Raw genomic sequence first — 15,720 nt, 5'->3', positions numbered from 1 at the left:
ACTTTGTGAATATCATCAAGTTTTACAATTATGATTGTTGTACTTTTCTGAGTTCACAATCCCAAAATCCTATTAAATATAAGATATGAAACATCAACTCAGTGGACTAATTTTAATTATTAAAAGTTACATTTATTTCAAACTGTGGAAAATGTTTATAATATACTCGTACATAAAAAAGAAGATACAAATTGCATCTGCATTACAACTACAATTATTGTATAGGTGGCTCAGTTGGTTAAGCGGCCGACTTTGGCTCAGATCATGATCTCACAGTTCATGAGTTCGAGCCCAGTGTCAGGCTTGTGCTGACAGCTCGGAGCCTGGAGCCTGCTTCGGATTCTGTGTCTCCCTCTCTCTCTGCACCACCCCCCCCCCCCCCGCCAGCTTGTACTCTGTCTCTCTCTCTCTCTCTCAAGAATAAATAAAACATTAAATACATATATATTACAATTATTGTATAAATAAGTACTAAGTGGAAAGTTTTGGAAGAAAATAAACCAAAATGATGAACGGTTATGTTATAGTGAAGACTCAATAGGAAATTTTTAAAACCATTTTCTTTAATGTCAATTCCATCTTTACAAAGTAGAGCACTTTTATAGGAAGACAAAAACAGCCAAATTTTGTAAACGTTGGCTTTTCATTTTCTTAACACCAGTAAAAATCTTAACCTTCTGAGATTATCTTTGGAATAGAAAAAGCAAACAGCAGATGAGTATCAGAATCAACTGTTGCTTTCAAAGACTCCCAAGCTCCTACCACTGCATTTTATTTTTTACTATTTTTTTAAGCTTCTTTATTTATTTTGAGAGAGAGAGAGACAGTGGGAGGAACAGAGAGAGAGGGAGAGAGAGAGAATCCCATGCAGGCTCTGCACCGTCAGTGTGGAGCCAGATGTGGGGCTCAGACTCACAAACTGCGAGATCATGACCTGAGCCAAAATCAAGAGTCAGACGCTTAACCAACTGACCCACCCAGGTGACCCTTGATTACTTTTTTAAAAAAATTTTTTAACGTTTATTCATTTTTTAGAGAGACAGAGCACGAGTGGGGGTGGAGCAGAGAGAGAGACACACACACTCTGAAGCAGGCTTCAGGCTCTGAGCTGTCAGCACAGAGCCCGATGTGGGGCTCAAACCCACAAACCGCGAGATCATGACGTGAGTCAAAGTCAGCTGCTTTTTTAATGGACTGAGTCACCCAAGTGCCCCACCCTTGGTTATTTTTTTAAATGTTTATTTATTTATTTACAGAGAGAGTGTGTGAGCAGGGGAGGGGCAAAGAGAGAGGGAGAGAGAAAATCCCAAGCAGGCTCCATGCTGTCAGCACAGAGTCCAACGTGGGGCTTGACCTCACGAACCAGGAGATCATGACCTGAGCTGAAACCAAGAGTCACATGCTTAACCAGCTGAGTCACCCAGGCTCCCCCTCCCTTTTGATTATTAACTGAGAATGTAAATTAGTCACTAATCTCAGTGAGCTTTTTTGTGTTGTGGGTCATTTGAAAATCTACTGGAAATGATGGAGCCTATCCCCAGAAAAATACAGATTCCTACACACACGTCAAATTCGTAAACAATTTCCTTGAATTTATGAAACCCCTTGAGAGCCGAGGACACAGATCCATAGTCAGGAGGCAAAGTCCCCTGCCAACTGAGAACTGAATCCTCTAAGCATGGGAGAGTCCCCATATGTCTAGAGCCCCGAGGAGTTTCAAGAATCCAGCGTAAGAACAACCGCTCTGATCCAACCCCTCGCTTCACACACGAAAAACACGAAACTCTGACAGGCACGTGATCTGTGCACGGTCCCAAAGGTACTCAGCAGAAACACTGGAACAAGACCCTTGGATTGACATCTGATCATTATCAACCACCCCTCTTCTGCTACAGTAATACTTCTGGACTTCGTCTTCTTGGTCCATCAGCACAGCTGTTCCAGCTTACTTTAGATTATGATGACATCACATCTCTTCCCACCATTTTATTTGCAAAATGTCTGCATCTTTACATTTAAGGTCTGTTTCCTATAAGCACCATATGGCTGGTTGTGATCTTTAATCCAGCCTCGTATCTCTTTTAATAATGTCATTTAATGTATTTGCATTTAATATACCTACCAATGTGTTTGTACTTAAACTATCATTATTGTACTATCTGTTTTATAATGTCTCCCTTATTATATTTTCCTTTTACTCTCCTTTCTCGCCTTCTCTGGGACAAAGCTTCAAGGCTTTTTTGAACATTTCTGTTCCCCACTACTGGCTTGTGAATTATACATTCTTTTACCATTTCTTTTTAGTGGTCACCCTGAAGATCAGAACATCCATCCCTGACTTTGTAAAGTCTGACATAAATTAGAACTTTTCTTTCCCACAATAAAGCATGACGTAAAAACATTTTAAATTCCATTTATCTTCCTCTCTTTTTGAGCTTCGTTGTCAAGTATTGTATCTACATATAGTTCATACCCACAAGACATTATTGTTACCTTTTATGAAAATAGTAGTTTATATTTTCACCATGTATTTATCCATTATATTGTTTTGTGTTTCTTTCTACAATTTTTTTTTTTTTCCAATCCGGGATACTTTTCCTTCTGCCTGAAGAACTCTCTGTGGTATTTTTTTAGTATAGATATACAACTAAATTGTTTCTGTTTTTATAAAACGTGACTTTATTTTGCCTTCATTTTAAAGATGGGGTTTTTTTAAATTTTTTTTTAACGTTTTTTTATTTTATTTTTGAGACAGAGAGAGACAGAGTATGAACAGGGGAGGGGCAGAGAGAGAGGGAGACACAGAATCTGAAATGGGCTCCAGGCTCTGAGCTGTCAGCACAGAGCCCGACGCGGGGCTCGAACTCACGGACTGCGAGATCATGACCTTGAGCCAAGTCGGACGCTTAACCGACTGAGCCACCCAGGCGCCCCTTGCCTTCATTTTAAACATTTCCTCTGGGCGTAGAATTCTAGGTTGACAGTTATTTTCTTTCAAAATTAAATACATTACACCATTGTCTTCTGGCTTTGATTGTTTCTCTTGAGGAATGAGCTAGGTCTTATTTTCTCCTTTTGAAGATTCCTTTCAAGATTTCTGTAGTTGCTTTCAAGTTCGTTTGGGTTTGGGGCTTTTTCTTTTGTTTTGTTGGTTTTGTTGTTGTTGTTGTTGTCGTTGTCGTCTTAGGTTTTTTTAAGTCTGGCTATGATATGCCTAGGAGTGGATTCCTTTAAGCCAGTTTGGGATTTGTAGTGATTCTTGAATCTGTGGCTTGATGTCTTTTGACCGTCTGGAAAAATCGGTGGCGTTTAAGCTCTTCAAACATTTGTTCTGCATCATTTGCTATCCCTTCTTTTTCTAAGGTTTGAATTACAGTGGATTTTTTCAAAAATTTTTCAAAAGTTACTCACAACATTATTGTCTGTATTATTTTCTCTGCTCTATTCTTAAATCTGTATGTGTTCTGCTGACCTATATTCTAGTTCATTAATTCTCTCTTCATCTGTATTTAATCCATTATTAGTTTGTTCCTTAATTTCAGATATTGTAGTTATATTCTCAGATTGATATTTGTTACTTTTCTATAGATTACACTTAACTTCTAAACTTTTACTCATGTATTCTTTTTTCTTGAACATACTAATCCCAATTCTATTACATGTCTGTATATGATCATTCCAACCTAGATACCCCAGTCTATTAACTGATTCTCTCTCTCTCTCTCTCTCTCTCTCTCTCTCTCTCTCTCACACACACACACACACACACACACACACATCATTAATCTATCTGGCAATTTCTTATTAAATACTGGGAGCAAATGGACTATCACTGCTCAAGTGGAGCCAGTGTATTAGAGAGTGAAAATTTTGCACAAAACTATACGAAAATCCCACGATTTTTAAAAAATATGGTGAACTTTCTGAGAGTCACTATTAATTTTAGAGCCAAATCCCCCAGAGGTGCATTTTCATTCCGCCTGCCCCACACGCCTCCACACAGGGCTGTTCCCATGCCACTGCCTCCAAGAAGTAGCCCAGATCACCAGCTGTGCGACTTTTCGCAAGGCGCTCAACCGTCCTGTGCCTCGATTTCCTCATCGGCAAAATGGAGACGATAGTGGTATTCACAGCCCCAGACTGTTGCCTGCAACACTGCAAACTGCCCGATATGTATTACCATTGTTTTCGCCATTAGTACAACTGATTTGTAGAATTACTGTGCTGAATATAATTAGCCTGTGAAATGATACATATGAGTGTGCTGGGTAAACGTCAAAGCATCTTCCATGTACAAGGCATCGTTATTTTTTTTAACGTTTATTTGTTTATTGTGAGAGACAGAGCGTGCGCACACACTAGCTCGTGCGTGCCCTTGAGTCAGAGAGGAGCAGAAAGACACCGAGAGAGAGAATCCCAAGCAGGCTTAGGCGGGCTCCGTGCTGTCAGCGCAGAGCCTGACTTCGGGTTCCATCGCACAAACCCTGAGATCATGACCTGAGCCAAAATCAAGAGACGGATACTTAAGTGACTGAGCCACCAGGCACCCCTCTAAGGCATCATTATTAACATAGTTGGCTCAATAACTATGCTACAGTCATAGGTCATAAAATGAACATGGAAGGAATATTTACCCTGTACGAAGCCCTGACAGTTGTTCTCTTTGGGGAATTAAAGAGAGCTGCCCCAACAGAATCCCAGGGGAAGAAAGCTGCCTGGAAGAAAGATGACCCCTAGATAAACAACCATAAACAGATTTCAGTATCATCATTAGGGCAACAAATCATCCTTCAAACCCGCCAGCTGACAGCTCTGTGATCCCGTACTGATGGGAAAGTAAACCCTGCTGGGGTCAAATAATTGAGGGAAATATGGCCAGATTAGATGTCATCCGATGAGTTTACATTCTATAATAATTGAAACAGTCATCGGAGCTCTGACCCTGCCTTAATCCAGCTCTGCAATACTTAATATTTGTGGCTGCTCCTGGTGGCTCTCCCTCAGCCCTCGCTCCTGGCCCAGGATTTGTTGAAATAAACTGGATTTCCTGGGTGAGATTTGAAATAAATTAGCCACGCGACGGCCACCTTCCCACCGGGTGCCCACTGGGTTCCATGTACTGCGTGATTCTAAGCGCTTAGAAGCACTTTCTAACAGCAACTCAGTTGCGCCAAGAGAAAAGAACGAATCGTTCATCTGCTGGCCCCAACAACCAGGAGGAATCGATTAAATTACCAGACTGTGCCATGGGCCTTGTTTGCAGCATGAGAGACAATTCTAGCATTTGAGTCAGAGCAAAAGAGGCAGCCCCGAGAAGGGCAGAGCCCAAGGCCGTCCCGTGGTTTGTTGTGGTCCACTTGGGCCGTCTGTCTCCCTGAGATCATACGGCAGCCGCTCCCCTCTGTCTGGTCGCCTGGATTCCTTCACGAAATTCCACTTCATATTTTCATATTTGTAAGTCCGCATAGCTGCTCCCCACCATTCATTCTTGCCCTTTCCCCCATCTGTTTATATGAGGCAACCACATGAGAGGAAAAAATAAGACACCCTAGAAATTAATTCCATGAAGTAAGAATTTACTGTCTCTGCCTCCTAGGGGAGCACAAAAGAAGGGGAGAGGTCATTCTGTAATTCACTCCTGAAAACGTGACAGCTGCTGGTTGTCTCAGGTCGGGGGGTGGGGCATCGCGTCTTATTTTCCAGGACCCAGAGTTTGTCTCTCTTCTTGATCTGTGCAGTGACGGTCTTCTTGAAAGACCAAGTTCATCAAGCGTTCCATGGGAGTATCGGGCTGGGTGATTGACTCAGTGTGCTCACTGTCATTGAGGATAAGAAAATGTCGAAGTTTGAAGGGAGCTGAGATATTATCACGTCCAACCACGATATTTTACAGATGAGGAAACAAAGGCCAGATGGATAATTGTTTGCCTCAGGCCGTGTATCAGGTATGTGGCATAGTCAAGACCAGAAGTCTCAAAATCTCTTCACTCCCCAGTCCGGAGAATATTCCCGGGCAACGTGCCCCCTGAGTTCTGTGCATCCCTACCTTGTATTGAGTCCCCCATGGAGCTCAGACTCAGGAAAGCCCTGTCAGTGACAGAGAGGGCACTCTACAGGTGTAAATCCATATAAGCTTTCCAGATGACAGGAATATCCCCTGTGATTCCAGAAAAAAATTCACTTCAAAATATATGTTCTAAAGAATAGAGATGTTCATAAAGTTGTATGCAAAAATAGCTTAGCAATTAATAATATAGAATTCATATTATAGACAAGATCTCAAAATTATATATATGATACCAATCTTTCAATTATAGAGAAAGAGAGATTTTTTTTTTAATTTTTTAATGTTTATTTATTTTTGAGACAGAGGGAGACAGAGCATGAATGGGGGAGGGTCAGAGAGAGGGAGACACAGAATCTGAAACAGGCTCCAGGCTCTGAGCTGTCAGCACAGAGCCCGAAGCGGGGCTCGAACCCATGGACCGCGAGATCATGACCTGAGCTGAAGTTGGCCGCTCAACCGACTAAGCCACCCAGGCGCCCCGAGAAAGAGAGATTTGAAAGACACTACCAATTGGATCGTAAAAAGGGTTTTCCTCTTTGTTGCTTTTTCTTTTTTTCTTTTCCCAGAGAAGATGAATTTATTTTTTCGATGCAAATATACCACCCTTCAAGGCATATAAGATAGTTATAATTTCTGAAAGTTGTATCTGCCAGCGAGAACCACAATCTTGTTGATTCATATGCCTCAATCCTTCAGCGCAGAGATTCAGTGCTTTATGCTTAAACGTGGCAGAAAAGGTGTCTCGAAAGAGGAACCACTCTCAGCTCAGAAAAGAAGAGTTCGTTATTCATTCTGGGTTTATTGGGATGAAACAAGATGACTTCTCTTGTTTTGCATCAGACGCTAAATCTAAAATAATAATCTTAACAAATAGTCCAGTTCTGGTTTTCCTTTCTTATCCATAGTATCGCTCTGATGTGACAGAACATAAGGTTAATGGCCCGATGTAAACTAATGTTGCAGAAACATCACGTCTAATTTTTCACCTGAAATAAACAACATAAAATGTATTTTGGTGATCTGAAATTAAAGGTTGCAAGTCTTAAGGGCTCAGAGAACCCTTTCTGAGAACGATCAACTAGAAGAAAAATATATCAAATACTGTATTTTTTTCATTCTTCTAAAACATAAGGTCTTTGTATAAATTAAAACAGTACTTAAGTCAAACACATATACAACACACTCATGAATCGCACTAGAAATCCTTAAAAAGTTTAGGGGCACCTACGTGGCTCAGTCAGTTGAGCGTCCAACTTTGGCTCAGGTCACGATCTCACGGTTCTCAGGCCCCGCGTCGGGCTCTGTGCTGACAGCTCAGAGCACAGAGCCTGCTCCAGATTCTGGGCCTCCCTTTCTCTCTACCCCTCCCCCACTCATGCTCTGTCTCTCTGTCTCTCGAAAGTAAATAAATGTTTAAAAAAATTTTTTAAAGTCCTTAAAAAGTTTAAATGCTTAAACAAAAATAAAAGTAAATAAAAGTAAAAAATCAAAGCAAAAAATACTACAAACAAAAATAATCTATGACCCTATCACATTACAGTTCTAGATTTACAGTAACAAGTACAGCTAAAATGAGCACTGAGGTCACTTGATGTAAGATGGTCCTCCCCTAGTTGCTTTGAACTTTTGGGGTTTTGGCTTTGCAATAAATGTGTAGTAAATATCTGTAGTGCCTTGTACATGATAAGTGGGTGGGGAGTAGGGATTCTGCAGCGTGTTTATTAACAAAACAATCTTTGTATCTGTGTGCTCCTGAAGTTTATATACTCGCAGATCAATATATTCCACAAGAGTTTTTCTTCCATCAGGTCCATATTTTTAGTAAGAGTCTTTTCCAAATAGGAGCACACAGGTTGCTCTTCCATTGCAACACCAACAATGACCAAACGTCAGTGATGTTTTCCTGCCACTTGGCGTGAATGTCCCACACAGAGATGGTTGACCAGACTACATAGATTCTGAAGAAAAGACAGCAACGCGGAGTTGGGAATATCAGAGTTGTCACTTGCTTTCTTTGCTAGGAAAGAAGAAATTGCATTTTTAAGGTCATTCTCAAGGAGAGGATGGTTTTGTGGCACAATTTTACACTCTGGGGTTTGTAATATTTCCTCCGCCAGGTTGCTGCGGACTCTTCTCAATGGAAGCATTTAAGTCTCCAGTCACGGTTTCAGATGTCAATCCAGTTCTGAAAGGAAAAGGAAAAGGAAAAGGTGTGGAGGGTGACTCGTGCAAGGCTCCTGAGGTCGATGACGATTGTAGGTCAATCGTACGTTTGGATCCCTTATTTCCCAAAACCGGCCGATGCCGCTTTCCAACAGGAATACAATTCTGCCGTTGAAACCTAATCGTATTCATCAATTGCTGAGCTCCAGGTGACAACCTTGACCCCGGAAACTCCACGAGAGTTTGGACCCTCTGGAGGTCTAGCCTCGATCCTAAAAAACAAAAAATACTGCAAACAAAAATAATCTACGACCCTATCACCTTACAGTTCCAGATTTGCAGTGACGGGTACACTTTCAATGAACACTGAGGTCACTTGATGTATGTAAGATGATCCTCCCTTACTTGCTTTGAACTTTTGAAGGAGAGCTGTTTGAGGAATTTGCTGAAACCGGCCTCACGTGTACCATAACTTTAGTGATGAACACATATTGCTTTTCACCAACGGAGAGCAACTTTATTTTACAAGCGTGGCTGGGGGACTCCAATTTTCTATATTTTTTGTAGAAAATCATTTTGTGCTCACCCCGTTAGGGCCAAATCTCAGGTAAAAGGAGCAGGGATGTTCATCTTGGCTGTTCAGGCTTCTCTTCAAACTCACCAGATCTCGGCCCCAGGAAAGGTGGCACGTGGACGAGCCTGGGTGCGAGGAAGGCTCTGGGCCAGAGTTCCACCTGCAGCATCCCAGGAAGAGGCCAGCACGGGCGGCAGGTCAGTCCCTTGTCCTCAGGCCCGGTCTCCATTCTGCCGCCGCCAGCCCAGGCTAACCCCGGAAGCTCTCTTTGTGATTTTCTGAGTTTTTTTCCAAGTTGTATACACTGATTGTGTTTGTACTTTACTATTTTAATTGGGACAAACACTACTTAAAACAAACCAAATGTTTTAGTAAACATTTCTTCATCTTGTTCTTGAGCTACACCTCCACTGAGTGCTTCTTTGAAATCAATTTTCTGGTCCATGAAGTGACTGGACCATTCCCCCCCCCCCCCCCCCCCCCCCGCCCACCAAACTACCATCCCATTCTGATCCCCTCCCCTGGAGGCTACATCCCACTTCCTGTTCCTCCTGCAATATACATGCTCTCTGGTCTACTGAGCTCCTGCCACAAAGAGAATTCTCACTCTAAAAGCCAGTATTTTAGTCCTGAATTCCGGCACCCCAACGTTCCAGCATCTGATGTCAGACAGAACCATTGGGCCAGTTGCCCTGAGAACCACGCCGACATTGATTTGAATCATTCCTACACCTGGTGTCCCAGATATGTGCGGAAGTCTGGCCTTCTCTTGCCCTTGCTGGAATCCCTGCTCAAGGCCTCCTTCCTAGTTCCAACATCCTCTGGTGGCTTTTCAAATCCAGGGGTTGAGAACCCAGCAGGCTTTGAGTCTGTATCCACTGGAGCCATGATGTCTGGAATCAACTGAGGTTGAGGTTCTCCTATGGACAGCTCCCTGGAAGAGGTCCTCATCATCTAACACTCATAGCATGGCAGAAAGCAAGCAACAGTGTAAGGGCTTGTGTTTAAAGAAATATTTAGCAAGGGTGGTTGAGCTTTAGATGAATACATTCCATTTCACCATAGACACAAGCAAACCATGGGGGTCTTGTTGGACTTGGCACTTTATGGTTCCCAGAGATGGCACCATATTTCTAAAAGCTGTTTCCAAGGAATCTTCCAAGAAAGCAAGCTCAAGAAGAAAATCAGAGCTCTTAGGCAAGTTAGTTGCCCTTAAAACCCAGTTGTCTATAAAAAATATTTTTAAATAAAGTTTTCCCTCCAGATTATAAGAGAGAACTCTTAAACATGGTTCATGTGACAGAGGCATGGGGTCGGGGCAGTGGAAAATGAGCATCCCTGACTTGCCTTGTGTGAAAGGAAACTATAGCTTTAGTTTTACCCATTAAAATCAGGTTAGCGTATAAATTTTTGGCAGGAAATTAAATGATGCAAACAGATGTAGATAGCAGCATCTTAATGCCCAAAGCAGTTTGTCTTTAAATATAAGAATACAATAAAATAGGGGGGAAAGTTCATTTCTGAGCATCTGTTTTTATCTCGAGAGGAACTATCGGAGACAAGAGGGTGAGATTGCTTTTGGAACCGTGTGAACATGAGTCAGGCAGAGCAGGTATGAAGGGGCAGCTCTGGGGCTCAAGGTCCAAGGGTCAGACCAAAAGGAGGGACAGTAACTCAGAAGGCTGTTTTGCCAGCCTGAGCAGCATGTGGCAGGACCCTGTTGCAAGCCTTTTACAATCCACTTCATGGGTCCTGGGATATCTCCACCCAAGGCAGACCCACTCGGGGTCATTGACTGGGGCCTGGTGATTCCGTCACCGAATCCGATTTCCTTGGGGTATATTTGTTAGCACATTCTACAGCTTCAAGAAGTCAGACAATACGGGGATAGAAAGGCACCTGGGGCCAAGAACAAGAATTGAATTTCCTATGAAAATAGCAAACTACAGGAACCTCTATTCCCTATAGTTCTTCCATGCAAGCCATACCCAAACCACATCCCAACGATGTAGGGGACGCAACTCTGGGATGGATCATGTGGTCAGTGAGTTGGAGGCTGTATGCAAATGCTTGATTGCAGAATAATAGCTAGAATATTACATCAGTTATCATTTCAAAAAAAAATATGTGATTTCTGTTTTGCATATAAAGGCACTGGTAAAATTCTATAAGGATATACCAGTCTCATAACAGTGGCTACTTGTAAATGCATAAGCTCTAAGGGAAGTGTCTGAGGAGATATGCAAAGGCTTTCAGGATTAGATGAGATTAATTTTGAAGAGTATGTAAGAAATGTAGGAATTACCAAAGCAAATAAGGAAAAGGTGGTATTCCAGTAAAGAGGTCAGCATCTCAGACTACCACCAGTAATTCAGTATAGCCTGAATATAAGGTGCATAGAAAGAGTTGATAAGAGATGAGATTGGAAAAGGAGGCAGGCTTCTGATCTTGATGCGTCTTGTATTTAATTCCAAATAATTTTCATTTTTTCCTATAGGCAGTAGAGAGCCTATATTTGATTACCAGTAACAGAAGGATCATCCAAGGATGACTCAATAAGAACATCTATTTCATCATGTATTAGCTCTGTTGCCATGTGGACAGGGTGGAAAACAAGAGTGGATACAAGGCAGATACCCTGTTGGACAGGAGACGTGAAGCCAGTGGTTTCTGAGATTGCGTCTGATGAACCCCTAGGGCAGTGATGAGGGAAGGAGCCAGGTGGGGAGGGACTCCCATTTAGGGGGTGCTGACATGCTTGGCCAACTTGATTTGGAGTGAGAGCCAGAATTCATCTTTATATTGCCAAGAACGGTTTGCAAGAGTAGACGAAAAAAAAAAACTAACCCAGGGTGGAAAAAAAATCAGACCAGTAAGACTGGTGGAGAAGGAGCATGAGGGAACTTTCTGGAGTGATAGTAATACTCTATACCTTGATAGGGGGGTTCGGTTACACAGGTGTATAAATGTGTCAAAATTGATTGAATGGTACACCCAGAGATTTGTGCCTTTCTGTGCAGAATTCACCCTCCACTTAAAAAAAAGACCCTAAACAAACACTGCATTCTAGTTAATGAACATATAGTAAAGCATTTAGGAGTAGAGTGAACTAATGAAATGTACTACTTTGAAATGTACCAAAATAGGAGGTAGATTTATGGATGGGTGGAGACGTGGAGTGGTGGGTCCTTATGTGTAAACAAATACACCACAAGTGAATTGTATAATCTTGGTGGCACCAATTCACTGTAAGATTCTCTCAACCTATGTTTAGAAATTTTTCATCTAAAACATGGGAGGAGGTGGGAAACGACCTACAAGAAAATCTTTTCTCAGAGCCTTAATACCTACACATCCTTGGGTTCACATAGTCACAGCCCTGGCACAAGACAAATCTGATTATTTTGTAATTATATAGTGCCCCAATAATGGCACCCTGAATTTCCAGGAAAAACCTTTCGCTGGGTAGACACTCTCTCCCGAACTCTGACCACAGTGTTTCAGACAGAACAGTTTGCATACATTAATCGATAGCTGTTACACAGTAGTCCTTCATCAAGCGCAAGAATTAAATTCTTGAAAGCCCCATGGGATGTGAATTGAAGAACTGAAGATTCTATTAGGAATATAGTGCCGGAAGATAGAGGTTCCAAAAGAACCCAAAAATTAAAAAAAAAAAAAAGTTCCTAAATATTTTTCACAGCAAAGTAACTACACAATTTAAATTTTTAAATGTTTCGCAGTAATCATTAGCACCACAAAATTAAATATTTGCCATCCCTTTCTCAAGGCCATGGTGTCCCCAGCTCCGCCCTATTAGCATTTCAGGTCACATCATTCTTACGGGGGTGGGGGCTGTCCTGTGCACACCTGGCCAAATACCGGGACTTCTCACCTCAGTGGTGACAACCAAACATGTCTCCCAAACATCCCCAGGGGAGAAACCGCCCCTGGCTGAGCTCCCGGGCACCACATCCTTGTCCTGGGCTGCTTTTCTCAGCATTTCAATGAGATGCCTGCAGATGCGTTTGCTTTGTTCTGAGTGAGTCCCATACCAACAGGCACATACCCCACATCGAGTCCTTCCCCTGACTGTCCAGTGCTGTCTGGTTTTATGGTTCCAGATTGTTCTGCCCGCTCCAGAAGAAACATGGGAACCTTGCAGCTTGAGACAGAAAAAGCTTTCACTAAACTTTATCTAAATAATGTGCTCAGCTCTCTGTTCTGATGCCTTTAACTCCCCACCTCCTTCTCCCCCCTACACACACACACACACACACACACACACACACAGGGATGTAAAGACTCCCTTGCAGACTACATCATGCCAAAGTCCCCCTCCTGAGCCTCTCTCTCCTGCTCTGCCTCTGGCATGATGTCTCTTTTCTAGTCCCTAAAACAAGTCTCCTAACTTTTTCTAATTATCCCCAGCTTGAGTGACTCACAATTCTGGGTTTTCATCATTTCAGCAAGATGTGCAAAAGCAAACCTAGACATATGAGAACTTTGGGGAAAGAAATCGACGCTAAGGGGAAGGTGACCCAACATTCTGCATTCGATCTAAGGTTTATAGCTACCAAAGTTGGCGTGACTACTCATGCTGCCCGTGTGGGGGCACAGGGACCTTCCTGGGTTCTCCTTTGCCACCCTGTGCAGTGCACGGTCACTCCCAGTATTGGCAGGAGAATCCTAGGACTCCTGCTCTGACGTAGGAGGGGTTATAACTTTTTCAGGGGAGACTGCATCTCCAACAAGGATGTGACCGTGCAGGAAATTTCCCTTAAATGGCAACTTTGGGGTCCCTCTGGATGTTGCCCTAACCAGAAATGCCCTTTGGGTCTCCTCAGTGTCGAAGTGCCATGATGGCTTCCAGACCCCCTGTGCGGTATCTTCTGCCCAGACTCCAAGTGAGATGGTGTCACTGACTGTTTGCTGGTAGGAGGAGTGAATCTTTTCCTAACCCTTCCGTCTCCCTCACTAAGTCTCAATGCCCTGCTGGATCTGGACTGACAAGATTCAGCTCCATTGACTTCTTAGAAACACGGGATAGAAACAGCCAAATTAGGGGCGCCTGGGTGGCTCAGTCGGTTGAGCGTCTGACTTCTCAGGTCATGATCTCGCAGTTCGTGAGTTCGAGCCCCGCGTGGGGTTCTGGGCCAACAGCTCAGAGCCTGCTGCTTTGGATTCTGTGTCTCCCTCTCTCTCTGTCCCTCCCGCCCCTCGCACTCTGTCTCTCTCTCAAAAATAAACAAACATTAAAAAAAAGAAAGAAAGAAAGAAATGCCCAAATCAGCCAGGCCCTCAGGGACAGGAAACAGTGACCTCCCACATCCTTGGAGAAGCACCTCTCTTATCCACCGTCCATGTCACATGGCACTGCATCACCCAGACCCCAGTACCTGCCTCTTCCCCATCAGACTGCAAGCTCCGTGAGAGCTGGAATATAGATCGATCACCGCTGATCTCCCAGCCCTGATCACAGTACCTGGAACACAGCAGATGCTTGATAAGCACTTCATGAGTAGAAAGGAAGAGAAGCGCAGTTTCAAGCATGTCAGGATTTTACAATTCCCAAGCTGCTGCCAGAAGAACCGGGCAAAGGGAGGTAAGAATGAGTTTGCACATTTGGTAAAAGAATTCGTGCTCTAAGAAAGAGGTTTACCCTAACTCGTTTCCCATCCTGGACAAAACTGACAGATCTTTCTGGTACTCTGACATTTGGTTTCTGGGCCTGTGTTGGTTTAACCACAGATCAATGAAAGTCGCGATGACTGGCTTCTCTCCACACCGTCCTCACAGCTTCTGGGAGTTCCAAGGCAGAGCTAGAGCCGGGGAGGCTGGGGGGAGACCCCAACGTCCCACGGTTTTCCAAGCCATGTACTCACCCACCCTGCTCATGCACCGAGTCACCAAAACCCAATTGCCAAACTGGGGGGCGCTGTGGGTTCAGGCAGTCTGGAGCTGAGGAAGGATTTTATTTCTCGTATCTTCTCCATTCCTGTCGCAGTAAGCGAATCACACCTTTGACTGTCAGCCAATCCCCTGACAACCAGTCAGTAGACAGAGAGTAATTGTCAAGGGGCGTGGCCTGTGATTGAAGACACACTGACTGTAACTTCTGCGTGGCCTGATTCAAGACCTCTTTTGCAAGCTATGCTCCCTTTGAATACGGAAAAACAGAAATGGGAGTCAAATTGGTGAAGCAACTTTGGCAAACAATTGGGCAGCATCCCTTAGAATTTGAAATGATCTTACCCTATAACCTAGTATTCTAGTTCTCCCTTGGAAAACACATGTGTGAATAAGCTAATGAGTAATAAAGCGTGCACAAGGATGTTAACTGAAAACCTGGAAATGAACAAAATGCCCAACAACAGGTGAAGGGCAAAATAAGCTGATAGAGCCATACTAAATAATATTTGTTGCACGCAGCAGTTGAAGTGCAGTTAACTTGTTTGTACTAGCACGAGGAGGTCTCTAAGACATGTTAGGTCTTTAAAAAATGAATATAAATAACACAGTAGGAGCCCATTTGCTTAAAGCGTACATCCGTGTGTGTGTGTGTGTGTGTGCGCGCGCACACAAAAACACACTACACAACCTAAATCTTTTCTATAAATACAACAACCCTAGAATGTAAATCGATCGGGAAATGTGTAGAAAGGTCCACATCCATCTACTGACCATGGTTACCCTACGGTTGAAGTCAGAGAAGGAGAGAGAGGAGCAGAGAGGCCGAGGGTGCTGAGCAGGACAGAATACGGTCTGATGTGTAATATTTTAGCTTTTACAAGAAGATAATATTCATGTGCACCTTGAAAATGTAACAAATCCAAAAATGGGCTGGGGGGACTACACGTCTCCGTCTCTGCAGGGGAAGGAAGGCTATTAAACGGAAATCCCAGGAAGTAGCAGC

At 43.2% G+C, this 15,720-nt stretch overlaps 1 pseudogene; it reads right to left on the bottom strand.

Moving 5' to 3' along the window:
• Positions 1-7,651: 7,651 nt before the first annotated feature.
• On the bottom strand, positions 7,652-9,033 carry LOC122211551 (annotated as a pseudogene).
• Positions 9,034-15,720: the final 6,687 nt, after the last annotated feature.

Source organism: Panthera leo, chromosome F3 (assembly GCF_018350215.1).
Source record: "Panthera leo isolate Ple1 chromosome F3, P.leo_Ple1_pat1.1, whole genome shotgun sequence".
Classification (NCBI taxonomy): Eukaryota; Metazoa; Chordata; class Mammalia; order Carnivora; family Felidae; genus Panthera; species Panthera leo.
The sequence above is the reverse complement of the archived record's forward strand: the minus strand, read 5'-3'. Positions and strand labels throughout refer to the sequence as shown.